Source organism: Rhagoletis pomonella, unplaced genomic scaffold (assembly GCF_013731165.1).
Source record: "Rhagoletis pomonella isolate Grant_MI unplaced genomic scaffold, Rhpom_1.0 Rhpom_scaffold_00009, whole genome shotgun sequence".
Lineage (NCBI taxonomy): Eukaryota > Metazoa > Arthropoda > Insecta > Diptera > Tephritidae > Rhagoletis > Rhagoletis pomonella.
In genome coordinates this window covers 17,481,321-17,498,147 of record NW_023458563.1, presented here as the reverse complement: position 1 = coordinate 17,498,147, position 16,827 = coordinate 17,481,321, and the positions used below count along the sequence as shown (strand labels likewise).

The 16,827-nt window shown below is 35.9% G+C and overlaps 1 protein-coding gene across 1 annotated transcript in view; it reads right to left on the bottom strand.

The window, feature by feature from the left end:
* LOC118745425 (fibulin-2) overlaps positions 1-15,157 on the bottom strand; it is a 108,321-nt gene extending 93,164 nt beyond the window's left edge. The window contains exon 1 of the mRNA XM_036478879.1: positions 15,103-15,157. The gene's annotated coding sequence lies outside the window, so the exon portion shown is untranslated. The remainder of the gene's footprint in view (positions 1-15,102) is intronic.
* Positions 15,158-16,827: the final 1,670 nt, after the last annotated feature.

Genomic DNA, 16,827 nt, shown 5'->3' with positions numbered 1-16,827 from the left:
AAAACTGCGATATTTTAGTAACTTCTTCTTCTTCTTCTTTTTTGGCGCTGTAACCGCCTAAGCGATTTTGGCCGAGTTCAGCAAAGCACGCCAGTCGTTTCTCCTCTGTGCCAACTGACGCCAATTGGAAACGCCAAGTGAAGCCAAGTCCTTCTCCACCTGATCTTTCCATCGCAGTGGGGGTCTCCCTCTTCCTCTGCTACCACCAGCGGGTTCCGAGTTGAATACTTTCAGAGCTGGAGCGTCGGTGTCCATTCGAACGACATGACCAAGCCAGCGGAGCCGCTGTATTTTAATTCGCTGCACTATGTCCATATCGTTGTAAAGCTCATACAGCTCATCGTTCCATCGTCTGCGGTACTCGCCGTCGCCAACGCGTAAAGGACCGTAAATCTTCCGCAAAATCTTTCTCTCAAACACCCCAAGAGCCGCCTCATCGGATGTTGTCATTGTCCATGCTTCTGCGCCATATACCAGCACGGGCATGATGAGTGACTTATAGAGCGTGGTTTTCGTACGTCGAGAGAGGACTTTACTCCTGAATTGCCTACTCAGTCCAAAGTAGCACTTGTTGGCAAGAGTGATTCTACGTTGGATTTCAATGCTGACATTATTATCGGTGTTAATGCTGGTTCCCAAGTAAACGAAATTCTCTACTTTCTCGAAATTGTAACTGTCAACAGTGACGTGGGAGCCAAGGCGCGAATATGCTGACTGTTTGTTTGATGACAGGAGATACTTCGTCTTGTCCTCGTTTACCACCAGACCCATGCGCTTTGCTTCCCTATCCAACTTGGAAAAGGCAGAACAGACTTCGCGGTTTTTGTTACCGATGATGTCGATGTCATCGGCATAAGCCAGCAATTGCACGCTCTTGTAGTAAATTGTTCCTGAGCGGTTCAGTTCTGCAGCTCTTATTATCTTCTCCAACATCAGATTAAAGAAGTCACATGAAAGGGAGTCGCCCTGTCTGAAACCCCGTTTTGTGGCGAACGGCTCGGAGAGGTCTTTTCCAATTCTGACGGAGCTGGTGGTATTGCTCAACGTCATTTTACACAGCCGTATGAGTTTTGAGGGGATGCCAAATTCAGACATAGCGGCGTATAGGCAACTCCTTTTAGTGCTGTCAAAAGCGGCTTTAAAGTCGACAAATAGGTGGTGAGTGTCGATCCTTTTCTCGCGGGTCTTTTCCAAGATTTGGCGTATTGTGAATACCTGGTCTATGGTGGATTTGCCAGGTCTAAAGCCACACTGATAAGGCCCAATCAGTTCATTGACGGTGGGCTTCAGTCTTTCACACAATACGCTCGATAAGACCTTGTAACCTATGCTTAGAAGGCTGATCCCGCGGTAGTTGGCGCGAATGGCGGGGTCACCTTTCTTGTGGATTGGGCAGAGCACACTTAAATTCCAGTCGTCGGGCATGCGTTCATCTGACCATATTCTGCACAAGAGTTGATGCATGCACCTTATCAACTCCTCGCCGCCGTACTTGAATAGCTCAGCTGGCAGGCTGTCAGCTCCAGCGGCTTTGTTGTTTTTCAGCCGCGTTATTGCTATACGTACCTCGTCATAGTCAGGCGGTGGAACGTCGACTCCGTCATCATCGACTGCAGGCTCGGGTTCTTCTTCTCCACAACTTTCCGTGCTGCTACCATTTAGTAGGGCGGAAAAGTGTTCCCTCCATAATTTAAGTACGCTCTGGACATCAGTTACTAGGTCGCCATTATTGTTCTTACAGGAGTGCGCCCCGGTCTTTAAACCTTCCGTAAGTCGCCTAACTCTCTGGTAAAATTTTCGGGCATTCCTCCTGTCGGCCAGCATTTCAAGCTCTTCGCACTCACGTATTTCTGCCTCTCTCTTCTTGTTGCGGCAAATACGTCTCGCTTCCCTCTTCAGATCCCTATAGCGGTCCCACATAGCGCGCGTTGCGCCCGATCGCAGCGTGGCCCTGTAGGCGGCATCTTTTTTCTCTGCAGCTTCCTGACACTCCTCATCGTACCAGTTGTTCTTTCGGGCTCGCTGAAATCCGACTACTTCTTCGGCGGCGGTACTTAATGAGCGGGAAATGTGGTTCCACTGCTCGCATATGTCGGTTTGTTGAAGAGTGCTCTCTGAGAGCAGGTGTGAGAGTCGAGTAGCGAAAGCGCTGGCTGTCTGTTGTGATTGCAGCTTTTCGACGTTAAGCTTTCCTTGCATATTTGGGCGCACATTTTTTGCTGCACAGAGGCGGGTGCGTATCTTGGCTGCAACAAGATAGTGGTCCGAGTCGATGTTTGGGCCTCGGAGTGTGCGTACGTCTAAAACACTGGAAGCGTGCCTTCCGTCTATCACAACATGATCGATTTGGTTTCTCGTTTTTCGATCCGGAGACAGCCAGGTAGCTTGATGGATCTTTTTATGCTTGAACCTAGTACTGCATACTACCATGTGTTTTAGTAACTACTGAAGATTATTCACTCAAAATTGATATTTGCAATAAGTTTTAGACGAAAAATAAGAATATTATAAATTTTTGGAAAATGGGCGTAGCCACGCCCACTTATGGTTACATGTGTATATCTTGGTAACCGCTGCACCAATTTCTTCCAAATTTGGCACAGTTGTTGACCTTGGTATAACATACGAAATGGCCGATAATTTTTAAAATCGGACAATAACCACGCCCACATCCCATATAACGGTAATTTAGAGAAATACGAAATCTTCGATAAATCAGTAAATATTAAAGCTAATTTATTCAAAATTGATGCTTGCAACAATTCTTTACCAAGAAATACGCTTAAGACAAAATTTTGAAAAATGGGCGTGGCACTGCCCACTTATGATCACATATATGTATCTCGGTAACCGTTCTACCAATTTGTACCAAGCTCGGTGTGGTTATTGTGCTTGGCAAATAAAAGCAAAACCTTGAAAATTATTGAAATCGGAATAAAATAACGGCCGCTTCTCATATAACGGTAAATTTCAGAAATGCTTGAAACTTCATTATTTCGAAATTGAAGGACGCTAATTTACTCAAAATTGATACACCCCGGCTTATCGTGTAGCGGTAGCTTTCGGAAAGGTGGAAAACATATATTTAATAATTGCGCCGGGTATTTAATGTTCGGCTCCGCCCGAACTTAGACTTTCTTACTTGTTTAAGATAATTTCCTTTTTTGCCTTTTTTAAGGTATTTTCCTTTTTTTGCCTTTTCTACATTTAAAAAAGTGATTATATTTAGCATTTACAATTTTTTTTAAGATAAAACACATGCCCATGCGGCTTCTAGAAGCGCAGGGACGGAAAAATTCAAAGCCGGTTTCTCAACTAACGTAGGCTTGAAGACAATAAGGGGTGTCGATAAAATTGTAAAGGGCGAGGAAAACGCCCTTATTCCTGATAATATGAACATTTCAAACGTTCCATATTTAAATTGGGCTCCACTTGTATCAACTTACGTAGAGCGCACATTTAGTACATTCAAGGCTTTTCTTCGCGAAAATCGAATGAAAATGCTGCCAGAAAACTTCAAAATGCATCTTGTGGTTCAATGTTACTACAACTATACAGATTAAAGTTTTATGAGTTAGAAACTCGGAAGGATAAAATAGTCAAAGATTCAAAGTACAAATTTTTCATATAATAAAACTAGTTCATAGTTTTTCTCTTTTTACTTGTAATATAAACATATCTAAAATAAATGTATTTTTTGATTGTTCTTCGTATTTTCTGTCTTTTTTTAGTGCCTTATTTTGCTTTTTTTTGCAATACCTAGTGCCTTTTCCTGCCTTTTTCGCTATTTCATTTTGCCTTTTCCAGCCTATTTCGTTATTTAATTTTGCCTTTTTTATAGGTTTTTAGGTCCTAAAAATCCGTTCCCTGCTGATTACGAATATGATGCCAGATTTTTAAAATTTAAAATGGCAGATTCAATATGGCTATCAACTTAAGAAAATTGTTGGATTAGTTTGAAACTCGGATTCGCCATTTTAGATTTTTAAAATATGACATCAGATTCGTAATTAGCAACCCCAGATACCCACTGGTAACGAGTTTCAACCCATGACAATGCTTGAAACGTTCGGTATCAACGTTTTAATTTATTTAAAAAAAATTATAGCCATATTGGATCCGCTATTTTGGATTAAAAAAAATTTACTTCAGATTCATAAAAACCGACCCCAAAAACTCCCGAGTGCTGAGTTTCGAACGAAACCTATCATTTTTAAAAAAATCAATCGCGATTTTGGATCCGCCATGTTGAACTTTGAAAAACTGACATCAGATTCCTAATTAGCAACCCCAGAAACCCCTTGGTAACAAGTTCCTACCGATGACAATGCGTAAATCGTTCAGTATCAACTTTTTAATTTTAGTAGTCTATTTTCGAAAGAACATTTTCGGGCACTAGGCCCATTCTAACTGTCCAAAACAGGTATGTAATTAAGGGAATGTTCCCAAATAATACCAGAGTAATTACATGTCAAAACCACATTGCTAGCTGTATTTTAACCTCACACAAAAATAAAAACATTTAGAACATCAGTGTTTTTATAAAAAAAACGACCAGCGCGATCTCTAAAAAAACTTTTTTTTTCAAAATAAAAATATACATTTCTATTTTTTATCACAAATAACAGTAATTTGAGGTAGCGTTTGTGAATTTCCAAAAAAAAAAAAACAATTTTTTTAACCACTCCAATATATGTATATACATTAGGGTGGGTAAAAAAATCAAGTATTTTTTTTTGATCCGACACACGAAAACTAGTTCCTAGGTACCTCTAGAAAGTACTTACCAAATCTGAGCTCTTAATATTAACGGGAAGATTATGCTCATCATAGTTTTCCTTTTTCAATTTATTTTCATATAAAAATGATCATATCTTATCACCAATAGATCTTTAAACCAATTGCATCGTCAATATTTATAGGAAATTGAACGCTCTACAAAAATTGTCTCTTATACTATTTTCATTAATTTAATAGTTCGGTCAAATTAGACCAAAAATAGGAGTGAAGTTACAAAAATTCTCACCCATGAATGAAATCTAGAAAGTCCTAATCGATCCTATACCTGGAGAAAAGTTATTCGGGGTTAAAGGCCACAAAAACGGGTTTTTCGCGATTTTCAGCAAAACGGTAAGTTTATCATAAAATTAGTTTAGACAAAAATTTTATATCGAATAATTATCTATAAAAAATGTCCATGTTTCTTTCCTAAGAGCCACCGTTTCCAAGATAGCTGGGTGTAAATTTTTGTAACTTCGAATGCCTAAATTGACCGGACTATAATCATTTAAAAGATATTCAAGGTGAAAGATTGAAGTATTTTAAGGAAAATAACTTTTTGTTTTGAAATAAGGGCCTGTTCGAGGCACGTAATAAAAGCGGCATTACAGCCGTACTGATGAAAAATAGCAACATTGTTGCAACTGCCCAACTGATAATACATTGCTAGAAATTCACACAGAACGTGATACTTTAATAATTCGCGCAACACTGCGGTTGTGATTACAACTCGAACAAGCCCTAATTGTTGTCAAATGAGTTTCAATTATTTCTATAGGGAATTACAGGCTCTACAAAAAAGGTCTCATGTAGTTAAACGATTACTCTAACCATTTAGAATACATTCGTAGTAGAACTCCAATGCCTACTGATTTTAATAGTGCTTTAATAAATATTTCCAATTTATCCATTTCATTTATGAATTTTGATATAATTTATGATCTATTTCTGAAAAAGGTTTTTATTTAAGAAATTTCATCAAATATATCAGCAGAAAAAAAATTATATTTCGCCATAAATACATTTTTTCTTTTAGTTTAAGCTATAAAAATTGACTTAATTGAAAATCGAATTGAAAAAAATTTGATAAACTCAAATTCTCATGAATATTGTCAAAATTCATAAATTAAATAGATAAATTGAAAATATTTACTGAAAAACTATTAAAATCAGGCATTGGGATTCTACTGCGAATAACTTCTAAATGGTTAGAGTAATCGATTAACTCCGTTAGGCCTTTTTTGTAGAGCGTTTAATTTCCTATAGAAATAATTGAAACTCATTTGACAATAATTATTGTTTAGTAAGTTACAAAATTCAAAACAAAAAGTTATTTTCCTTAAAATACTTCAATCTTTGACCTTGAATATCTTTTAAATGGTTAGATTAATGAAAAGAGTAGATGAGACCATTTTTATAGACCGTTCAATTTCCTATAAATATTGATGAACTTGATTTTTTTAGGACCCACCCTAATATACATACTAGCAGACCCGGCGAACTTCGTCCCTCCCAAAATTTATTTCTTTATTCAAACATATGGTACAACGTTTTCACCACAATTTACGTTCACGTTTGGTTTTTTGGTCGTCAGAAAAGATATCCTCCATTGACGTCTGAAATAAACTAACGTAAGCGTTATGTCCGTGAAAAAGTTCTTGCGGCCGCAATGATCCGGCTCGATGGTGAATCGTCCTTGAATCTGTATAGAAAATGTGGTGGCAATTTCAAAATGGGAGAACATCATTGGTCCACAGAAAACCAATATACATAGACTTATTTCAGACGAAATACCATAAATGTCTTACAATTGAATTTGCAGGCATTCATCAAGAATTGTCTTTATTTTTTTAGACGCCGTAAAGCAAGGACCGCAATGGTTACGGTGGTCGATTTAACGGTGGTAATTTGATTTTGATCACTGGTGTCTCCGAATGACTTCACTTGACGATTTTTAGCAATAACTGGACTCCAGCGCCAGCTTGCGGCTCTTTTTTTCAATAGTATTGCCCCTACCGTTACCAATATACCTTTCGATTATGAGGCAAATCGGGCCATAAATACGATTTTTAATAATAACTCGACTCCAGAGCCACCTGACGAGCATTTTTTTCGTAGAAATATTTCCCTTCACGATACCAATACATATTTTGAATATTAGCCAGATCAGATCTTAAATACGATTTTTAATAGTAACTCGACTCCAGCGCCACTTGGCGGTTTTGTGAACCTAAACTATAGAGGGACTTTAGGACAAAAATTTCATTAAAACACGTACCGAAGAATTATATATGTATTTACAGATAGGTAAAAGTTTCAGTATGTTTGGAAGGCGCAACGCCCTCTTTTCCAATAACCCCCACTTTTCTCCAAGAGTATGGGATTGATTTAAAACCTTCATACCAAGTTCCAGGACTCTACTACAAATGCTTCCAGAAATATGCGGTGCCTATAACCAAAAAAGCCTTTTTATTTTTTTCACCTCTTATAAAAAGATGGCACTCTTCTTAATATAATTGGTACCCAATACCCGCTTGCTTTGCGGCGCTTTAAGATATTTCGAACTGCAAAAAAAATCATTAAATTCTATTCTACGCATATCTATAGCATTTTCAGTTTAAATGAAACCATTTTCAAATTAAGTGAAATCTTTTCCAAATTAAATGAAACCTTTTTCTGCTTAAGCGAAACCATTTTCAAATTATATGAAACCTTTTTCAGATAAAGTGAAACCTTTTTCTAATTAAATGAAACCTTTTTCAGATTCAATGAAACTTTATTCAAATTAAATGAAACATTCTTAAAAGGAAATTTCTTTTAATTTGAATAAAGTTTCATTGAATCTGAAAAAGGTTTCATTTAATTTGAAAAAGGTTTCATTTAAACTGAAAATGCCATATAATACGTGTACGAATTTCGATCAAATGGGAATAGATTGGTCTCTGGTCCATCTAAAATAAAAAAGTATCCTATATGTTAATCCAGGCAGTAAGCTGCCTACGCGCCAAATTTCAAGCAAAACGGAACATATTAGAAGAAGAAATGTACCCTACATGTTAATCTAGGATAAGGCTACCTACGTACTAAATTTCAAGCAAATCGGACGAATAGATCGGTCTCTGGTCAACTTCACGGTAAAAAGAATCATATTAGCTTATCTAGGCAAAAATTTACCTACGTATCAAATTTAAGCAAATCGGACAACAAATATGATTTTTTTTCGAATAGATCGGTCCCTGGTCCACTTCCCGGAAAAAAGGATCCTAATCCGATTTTCATGAAATTTTGTATATAAATAGCTTTCAGCAACCACCATGTCAAGGTACCATAAAAAATTACTTTTTCCGATAGGTGGACCAGGTACCGGTCTATTCGAAAAAATCGTATTTATCGTTCGGTTTGCTTGCAATTCGGTACGTAGTAAGTTTTTTGCCTTGATTAACTTATAGGATACTTTTTTATAGGTGGACCAGGGACCGATCTATTCGCAATTGAATCTTTATTGTAAAAATAGTGGCAGTTTCAAAATGCGGGAGTAGCATAGGTCCACAGAAATCCGATATACATAGACTTATTTCAGAAGAAATACCATAAATGCCTTAAAATTGTATTTGTAGCATTCGTCAAGAATTGTCTTTATTCTGTCTAGTCGCCGTAAAGTAAAGAAGGCAATGGTTATGGTGGTAGATTTACCGGTGGTAATTCTACTTTGATCCCTAGTGTCTCCGAATGACTTCACTTGATGATTTTTAGCAATATTTTAGCGTCACCTTGTGGTTCTTTTGCAAAACACGAACACACGTACCTAAGAGTTATATATGTATTTACAGATAGGTAAACGTTTTCCAATAGCCCCCATATATCTCTATGAGTATGGGATTGATTTCAAAACATACCAAGTTCCAAGACTCTACCACAAATACTTCCAGAGATATGCGGTATGAAACATTCGATTTGTATGGGGGATGCCACGGTCCCTTGATATATCGGAATTATTGTCAGTCTATAACTAAAAAGTGTCCAAAATTTCAAGTAAATTAAATAAAAAACTTTTTAATATACCGCGCTTCTATAAATGGATTGAAAAGTAGAAAATAATATTTCGCAGTCCCATGGAATTTGTTTTGATAACTTTTGATTTTAAAATTTTAGCAAAAGTCATTATAAATAACTTATGAGACTGAAATTGAAAAACATGGGGTGCATGCAAAACAAACCACTAAGAGCCGTTTTCTCATCCAACCTTTACTTTACCGGCCACTTTATCGTCTCGATATACGAGTTTTCGTTTTCTCATCAGCGCATTAAGTTCTCGAATCGATAAACTGTTGCCTGTACCTAACTTTAAATTTTGATTTGGTTTTGGTTCATGAGTCAGATATATTAGATATTCACTAACAGGGCAGATAAATTGTTTCTCACTTTAAAGTGTTTTGGTTTTCTTATCTTACCGGTAAAAATAAATTTGTTATTCCGTAGAGTGAAACTTACCTACATTTCTGAGAGTGAAACTTCACTACATTCGTCATATAATTTCAAAGGTTGGCAATAATAACATAAACATAAGCAAATATAGAGCAAGAGCAACTGTTAGTAAAAACCAACACCTTGGTGGAAATATCTATTATATCTGACTCATGAACCAAAACCTAACAAAAAGTTAAAGTTGGATACACATTTTTAGAGGTCGCATCGGGTGAGCAACAATTTATCGATTCCAGAAATTAATGCGCTGATGAGAAAACGAACACTCGTATATCGAGACGATAAAGTGGCCGGCAAGATGAGGAAACGGGCCTTAGTCTTTCATTTAATAGTCACACTACATATGTACATAACATACACCTAAAATTTCTACAGCGCAAGTAGGAATTTGAGAGCGATTTTAAGCGATTGATATCCATTTACCAACACATATATATATATATATTGCTTTTCAAATCAGTTCAAGGCTATTACATGCGCCCACGCTTTTCATTTTCAGTCTCATAAATTCTTTATAATGACTTTTACTAGAATTGCAAGACCTACCAGAAAATATACATAACTTCCCAGGTATTTTTTAGTGTCGCACAGTGTTACATATTTTGGGTCGTAATTACATATAACGTCATGTCAGTGTCAATGTTTAAGATAAAAATGTTGCGTTCTTGTAAGGAACAACTTATTTTGTACTTAAGTAAACATTTATCATATCCTCACAAAATCTAGGTAGCTTAAAAAAACGTTTTGATTCCACCTCATTGTTCCGTAAATAGTGACGATTTGGTGTGATATTTAGCCCAATCGGGTATCCTTCTAATAACCCAGTACGGGAAGAAACAAGTTTAAATACAACCATAAATATATACCAGCAGACCCACCCAAGTTTCTTCTTTTTAAACCTGGCAATAAACCGAAACTCGGTTCATAATGAACTAAGTTACAGGTCTATAAGTGCGCAAAAGTACGAAAAACCGGTTTTTAACGGTAAATCATGATTTTGGGGGTGTTTGGCAAATTTCATATTTCGATTCTGGGTTTACTCAAAAAGACCTACCAGAAAATATACATAACTTCCCAGGTATTTCTACTTTATGCTTTTTTGTAGCACTGTGTCATTTGTTAATTTAGCTATTGGTCTTAACCATAACTAAAATTTTGATTAGGCTTTGCATATTTAGCCTTTTCTCTGAAAAAGTTCTGGCAAAACTGGTAAAGAGTTGTCAGTGTTTGACCATCGATATGTTGACACTATATCCAAACCCAAACGCGTGTTAAGCAAACAGTGAAACACTTACTTATTTTTTAAGGGCCGGTTGTTCAATGTCTGATTAGCGCAAATCGGAGGTAGAAGCTCCGGTTAAGCACAACTACTGCTTTATCGATCACATGTTACATGAATGATGTCGAAATCGTCGATAGTGTAGTGGTAGTGATAACCAGACATTGAACAACCGGCCCTAAGTGTTGCAAATAAAACTTCACACTTAAGCTTAAGACATTCATAACAAAAATTGTATGCTGAAAATTCCCGCTCGTCCTTCCTTGAAAAAAATACATACGCTTAAAATAAAAATCATTGAAATCGGCTCAGTATTTTAAGACTTCGGATTAGAAAAAATTGTCTTTCAATTTTACATACAATCCAACATACAAATTTTTTCCGAGATAAGGCTAGCCATTTCTAATAGATTTTGGGTCGCGGAATTTGTAAAAATGTATACTTATATACATATGAATTTGAATTTCAAAAAATAATAAGGCAAATAGCAAAATCGGCTAAAACAGCAATTATTTGCCAAACAGCTAACAAATCAGCTGCCGGCTTAACACAGTTTTGTCGCAACCGGCTAAATCTAGCCAGACTAGGGCTAAACTGACAACACTCATGATATCAGGGGGAAAAATGACAATAAAATTGAAAATTTTGATTTTGTACATCAGCTTGTTCTTCAAGGTTAAATAATCATAATAATAATAGATTGGCGCTTACACATATGTTAGTGTTTGGCCGAGCTTCTCCACAGATTTGTGGCGTGCGCCGTGATGATGTCACACAAAGGGGAGTGACCTACAGTTTTACACCGACTCCGAACGGCGATTGTATTTCTATGAGAAGCTGTTTTTCACGGCAAAAATACACTCGGAGGCGACCGATGTTAAGAAAAAACCTTTTTTCTATATTTTGTTGCGATGTTGCTATGACCAGGGCTTCAACCCAAGCACTGCAGAGTGGAAGCGCGCACTGCGCGCACTGCTAACCACTACACCACAGCGGCCGGTTAAATATTGCGAAGAATTAATTCCAAGGAATTGCAGTCGGAAAAATTTTTCTTCAGTCGGCTCATGATCAGCCGTGAAGTGCCTTAATAAGCACAAGGAAGTTGAGGAGCGGATTTAGTTCGAGATAATTCAAATACGTGCTATATTCGGAGAAAATTGTACAGAGGCTGTCAAGAATCCTCGTTTTCTCAATTGTCTTTATTGTCATAAGCTCAAATTACCTTTAAAATGCATCACTTATATTGTTTAGTTGGATGATCGGAAAACTAAACCTATAACAAATTTGTTGCCACGAATTTATTATTGGTTTAGTTTTTCGATCACCCAACTAAGCACATATTTATAACATTGAGCTCCACCGGAACGATTGTGTTAATTCATTTCAAAAAATTCGACGCATTTTTCAGTTACGCGACAAAGTGAATAGTTGTGGGTATCATTGTTGCTTATTGATAAGGGGCTCAGAAAAAAAATGTCCACAAATTAAAAAAAAAATATATTATTAGTTAATACATATCTATGTGTGTATTAATCGCCCACTGTATGTATGTATGAATGTGACTACAACTAATGTGCAAAAACTTGTGACTATTTGATTAGTGTGACACTTCTGCAGCTTAACTGTCTAACTGTTAAGTTACAATAATTCTAGTTGATTCGCTTGTTTCGTCTTGATTCTATTACGACCGGCAGATGCATTTAGTGCAAATATATATGTATGTACAGTAGAGGGGTCCAAAACGAATATAGCCGGAATTTTAATGCCCCCACCCCTAGGACTGTTCTGAACTGAAAAAATATACCCCTATTTTTTATTTTAAAATCAAAAAATATTTAGAGTGCTCACAGCGCTCAAAGTTTTCCATGTTTTTTATATGGGGGAAAAACAACTTTTTGTAGAAATGGTATAAAATTCTTGAAAATTAATATAATTCGATCGTAAAACTGTGGTCCTTCTTTAGGAAACTTCCAATATTAATATCCAATTGTTTATTTAACAATTTTTTAATATTACAGATTTTTTATTGGTCTCCCCATAGCAAATGTAGTAACCATAAAAAAATGGTTAAAGAAACAATTGAGTATTATTACTGGGAATCCTCTGAAGATAAGCAAAGTTTTCCGATCGAAAAATATCGATTTTCAAGAATTCTGCACTATTTATACGAAAAGTGGTATTTTACCCATATAAAATACATTTAAAACTCTGAGCGCTTTGAGCACTCCCTAAATTTTTTTTATTTCAAACTAAAAAAATAAGGGTATATTTTTTCGGAATAGAACAATCTTAGGAGGTGGCGGCATTAAAAATCCGACCTTATTTTTCCACATACATTTTTGGACCACTTTAATGTACAGTCTATAATAAAGTTTAGGTACAGCGATTTTTTTTGCAATACGGGCAACTGTTTTTTTATTATTTTATTTTTCGCAAATTTTTTATGAAAATATGGATGATTCTACGACCAACACCCCAAAAATCCGAGCTCCAAATTTTGTGCAAAATTAAAGAAAATTCTGCAAATTTTCATCAAAATTAGTGTTGGGCAGTATCGATACCAAAAGTACTCAGAACTCGATTCTCAAAAGGATCAACAGTACCCGATTTTTAAAAGTATCGATACTGAGTACTCCAAAGTAGCATTCAATCGACGTTATTTGGAATTAATCTATGAATTTGAATAAATTCCTGCCAGCTAGTGAGATTTCTACACTAAGCATTGAAATGTTACCAACATATCGTCGGTGGTACTGCAAAACGGTCTATGCCTATTAGTACCCTTGACATTTAGATTTTTGTACTCGACACTTTTTACTGCGATCCAAGTAGGTATCGGAAGTGCAAAACTTATTATGCTTCAGCAACTTCTTTGAAAAGCAACCCATTAAAGGAATTCGAAGATATGCGCAATACATTTCCGCAGCTACATATATAAGCAAGCCCGTCCATACAGTGTTGCCGTTGTGCGACTAAAGGCGCGATTTGACCATTTTTAAGCGACAATACCCTTTGACCCGACTTTTTAAAAATTTTGACTTTTTGACCCTTTTCCAAAATTATGTGCGACTTTTGCCCCTTCCCAGAGATTTTTTAGGAAATGTTAACAGAACCATGCTATTAAAAAATATTTCCTCTTGTAAGTACGAAAAAATGCATCACTTAAAACTTTTAATGGAAATGTAACTTTTCTCGATTTATATGTATGTTCGCAACCTTGTTTTGTGAAAAGCGTGCCCCACTATTTTATTTTTAAATTCAACAGATTTATTCTTTTACTAGTAAATAAAAGCAAAAATAATATGGTGACCCTTTTTTTCGTCAATGAACTTCTTTTTTCAACTTTCTGGAAATTCTCAACGGCAACACTGCGTCTTACATAACGGTTGTTGGGTCATCTGTCCCTCGCGAGAGGCTTTCCTCAAATACCGATACAGCTATATCAAAATCTCGAAACCGCCTTTCAGAAAAACACTTGGAAAAGTTGATGTTTTTGGGGAAATATAACAAAACAGGAGTTATTTTGTTAAACGCATTTTATATGAAAAAACTTTATCTATTAGTCTTGTAAAAATGTATTCTATTGTTTTTTGAAATCAAATACTATAGAAAAATATTTGCTGTCTTAAATTTTTGTCTGAAAAGTTATTAAAAGATAAATAACCTTATAAAAAGCATGTTTTTTGTGAAAAAAAACAATACAATTACTTCGAAAAATATGCAAAATCGTAGTCTATGTACAAGTACTCGATACCTTATTTGATACAAGTACAAGTACAGATTTGAGTAATACCTTGATGGTATCGATTTATTAAACGAATGACAAAACTGTCTACCTTTGGCTGATGAAGATGAACGGTTACCAGAAGCGATCAAATAGAACGACATAGAAAGTACTCGATTCTCAAAAGTACTCAATACCCCCAACACTAATCAAAATATTACACCTTTTAATTACACTCTTTAGAAAAAAAACCAAGTATGCAGTTTTTTAGCCCATTCAGTTTTAGTATTATAATGTGCAAGTCGGAGGTAGCTAGGACTAACCAATGATTTTTGGCAAATGATTTCAACAAAATAATTTGTCAAAAATCATTGCTCAGTGGGCTGAAAAACTCCTTACTCAACTTGTTTCGTAAGAGTGTAATTAAGAAGTGCGATATTTTAATGAAAATTTGCAGAAGTTTCTTTAATTTTATACAAGGTTTGAAGCTCTGTTGTAGAATTAACCATATTTCTATAAAAAATTTGGGAAAAATAAAATAATTAAAAAACAGTTGTCCGTATTGTAAAATAATCGCTGTACCTAAATTTTATTGATTGACTGTATTTACAATGTACATTGTACATATATACATACATACATATGTTTAGTATAGAAATGTGCGCATGTACATATGTATGTATCCATATGCATATAGATATAATTTCGCAAGTGTAACTCAGAGAGACAACGTAACGTAATATTTATAAGTAATATTATTTCGATTTAGAGCCCGGCACTGATTCAAGACCCGATATACCGTTACATTAACTCGTTAATTAATAAAACTGCCTACCGCACACCACAAGTACATTACTGCTTACGATCGTTGGCTGGTTGGTTAACTAACTGATAGACTGCCGCCTATTTGCCTTCTTTGCGGCTGCTATCTGGAAGCAAATATACGTTGTTCTTTATTTATTGCTCATTTGTCTTCGCTATAGTAGTATTGTTGTGGTTGTTGTTATGTCTGTTGTTTTTGTTTGTCTCTATATATAAATGGTGTCTAGCTAAAGGCGCTGAGACATTTAGATAAGTTGGGGGCTTGTGTAGAGCTCAACATCAACAAAAAAAAACAGATGATCATTAATTCACGACCACTCTAAAGTGATATGGTCGATCACAGGCGCACAAACAGTGACCATCATAAACTACAGAAGAACATGCAAGTCAAACAATGCTTTTGAGGAAACAAGCGAACAGCTACTGCCATTCCAAATACGAGCATGTAAACAAAACGGATAAGAGTACAGTAAACAATATATGCGACCGCTGTGGCTGAGTGGTTTGAGGTGCGTACTACCATTCCGTAGGATCTGGGTTCGATCCCTTATCCGCTAAGTCCAAACTTGAAAAAGTTGTTTCTAACAGCGGTCGTCCCTCGGTAGGCAATGGCGTACCTCCAAGTGTATTTCTGGCTTGAAAAATTTCCTCATAAAATCCATAAAACTGTAGGTCCTTCCATTTGTGTAACAACATCAAGACGCACACAACAAATTGGGGGAGCAGATCGGCCAAACACTGTAAAAGGGTCAAAATATTCTTATTTTTTTAAAACAATATATGCATGCAAGCATATGTGCATAAAAGTGCATGCCTTTACACATGCATGGAGTAAGTGCCAGGGCGGAAAAAAAACGCAAATTTTGGATATTTTCCGCCTCTTTATTTTTAATCTTATTCGGTTGAGGAAAAACTTCTTTACTTGCTTTAATTGCAAAATGAAATTTTTATGGATAGTTTTATCTCGTCGTTATGAAGAAAAAAGGCTTTAAGCCTGGAAGTGCATGCCTCGTCAAATCAAGGACGCCAGTTTTCATTTTTATATTAAATATATTTTACAAATAAAAACTAATTAAATTTTTGGTTTTAATTGTAAAAATACTAGATAGCGAAAATATTTAAATTTTATACTTCACAGACCACAGGCGAACTTCGCCCCGCACAAAATTATGACTTTTTTATTGCAACATTTTGGTCCAACATCAACACCAGTGTTGCCGTTTTGATGCATATATTTCAAACGTGATACGTGTTTGTGCAAATTTTCGGAAGATACTTTATTTTTTCGCTCATTTCGAGAGATACTTAAATTTTCCGCGTAGTATAAGTTTTCATACGTGGGAAAATATATATGTATCTAGACAGTGGCAGCTTTTAAAATTTGTTAATATTGAAGCGTTTTGGGGTCAAATAACCCTCTAACCGTTATGACCGTCTGTAGACGGTCAATGCTTTTTTCCTATTAAATGTTGTAGGGAAGAATGGTTTCCCTATTCAATATTTTCGTCCGTCAGAGCCAAGAATGTCTACTGGCGTCCAAAAAATATTGAATGTTCGATCGTATTAAATAAAAAGCAAAATGTTTTTAGCTAGGTGCGCTTTATTAGGCAGTCGCTGATCGAATGACTGATCCTCTTACAATGCTACGCTTAAATAGGCGACGAAATCAAGTAAATAGGAATAAATAATATAAAAAAACTTTTTAATATACAACGCTTTTATAAATGGACTAAAAAGT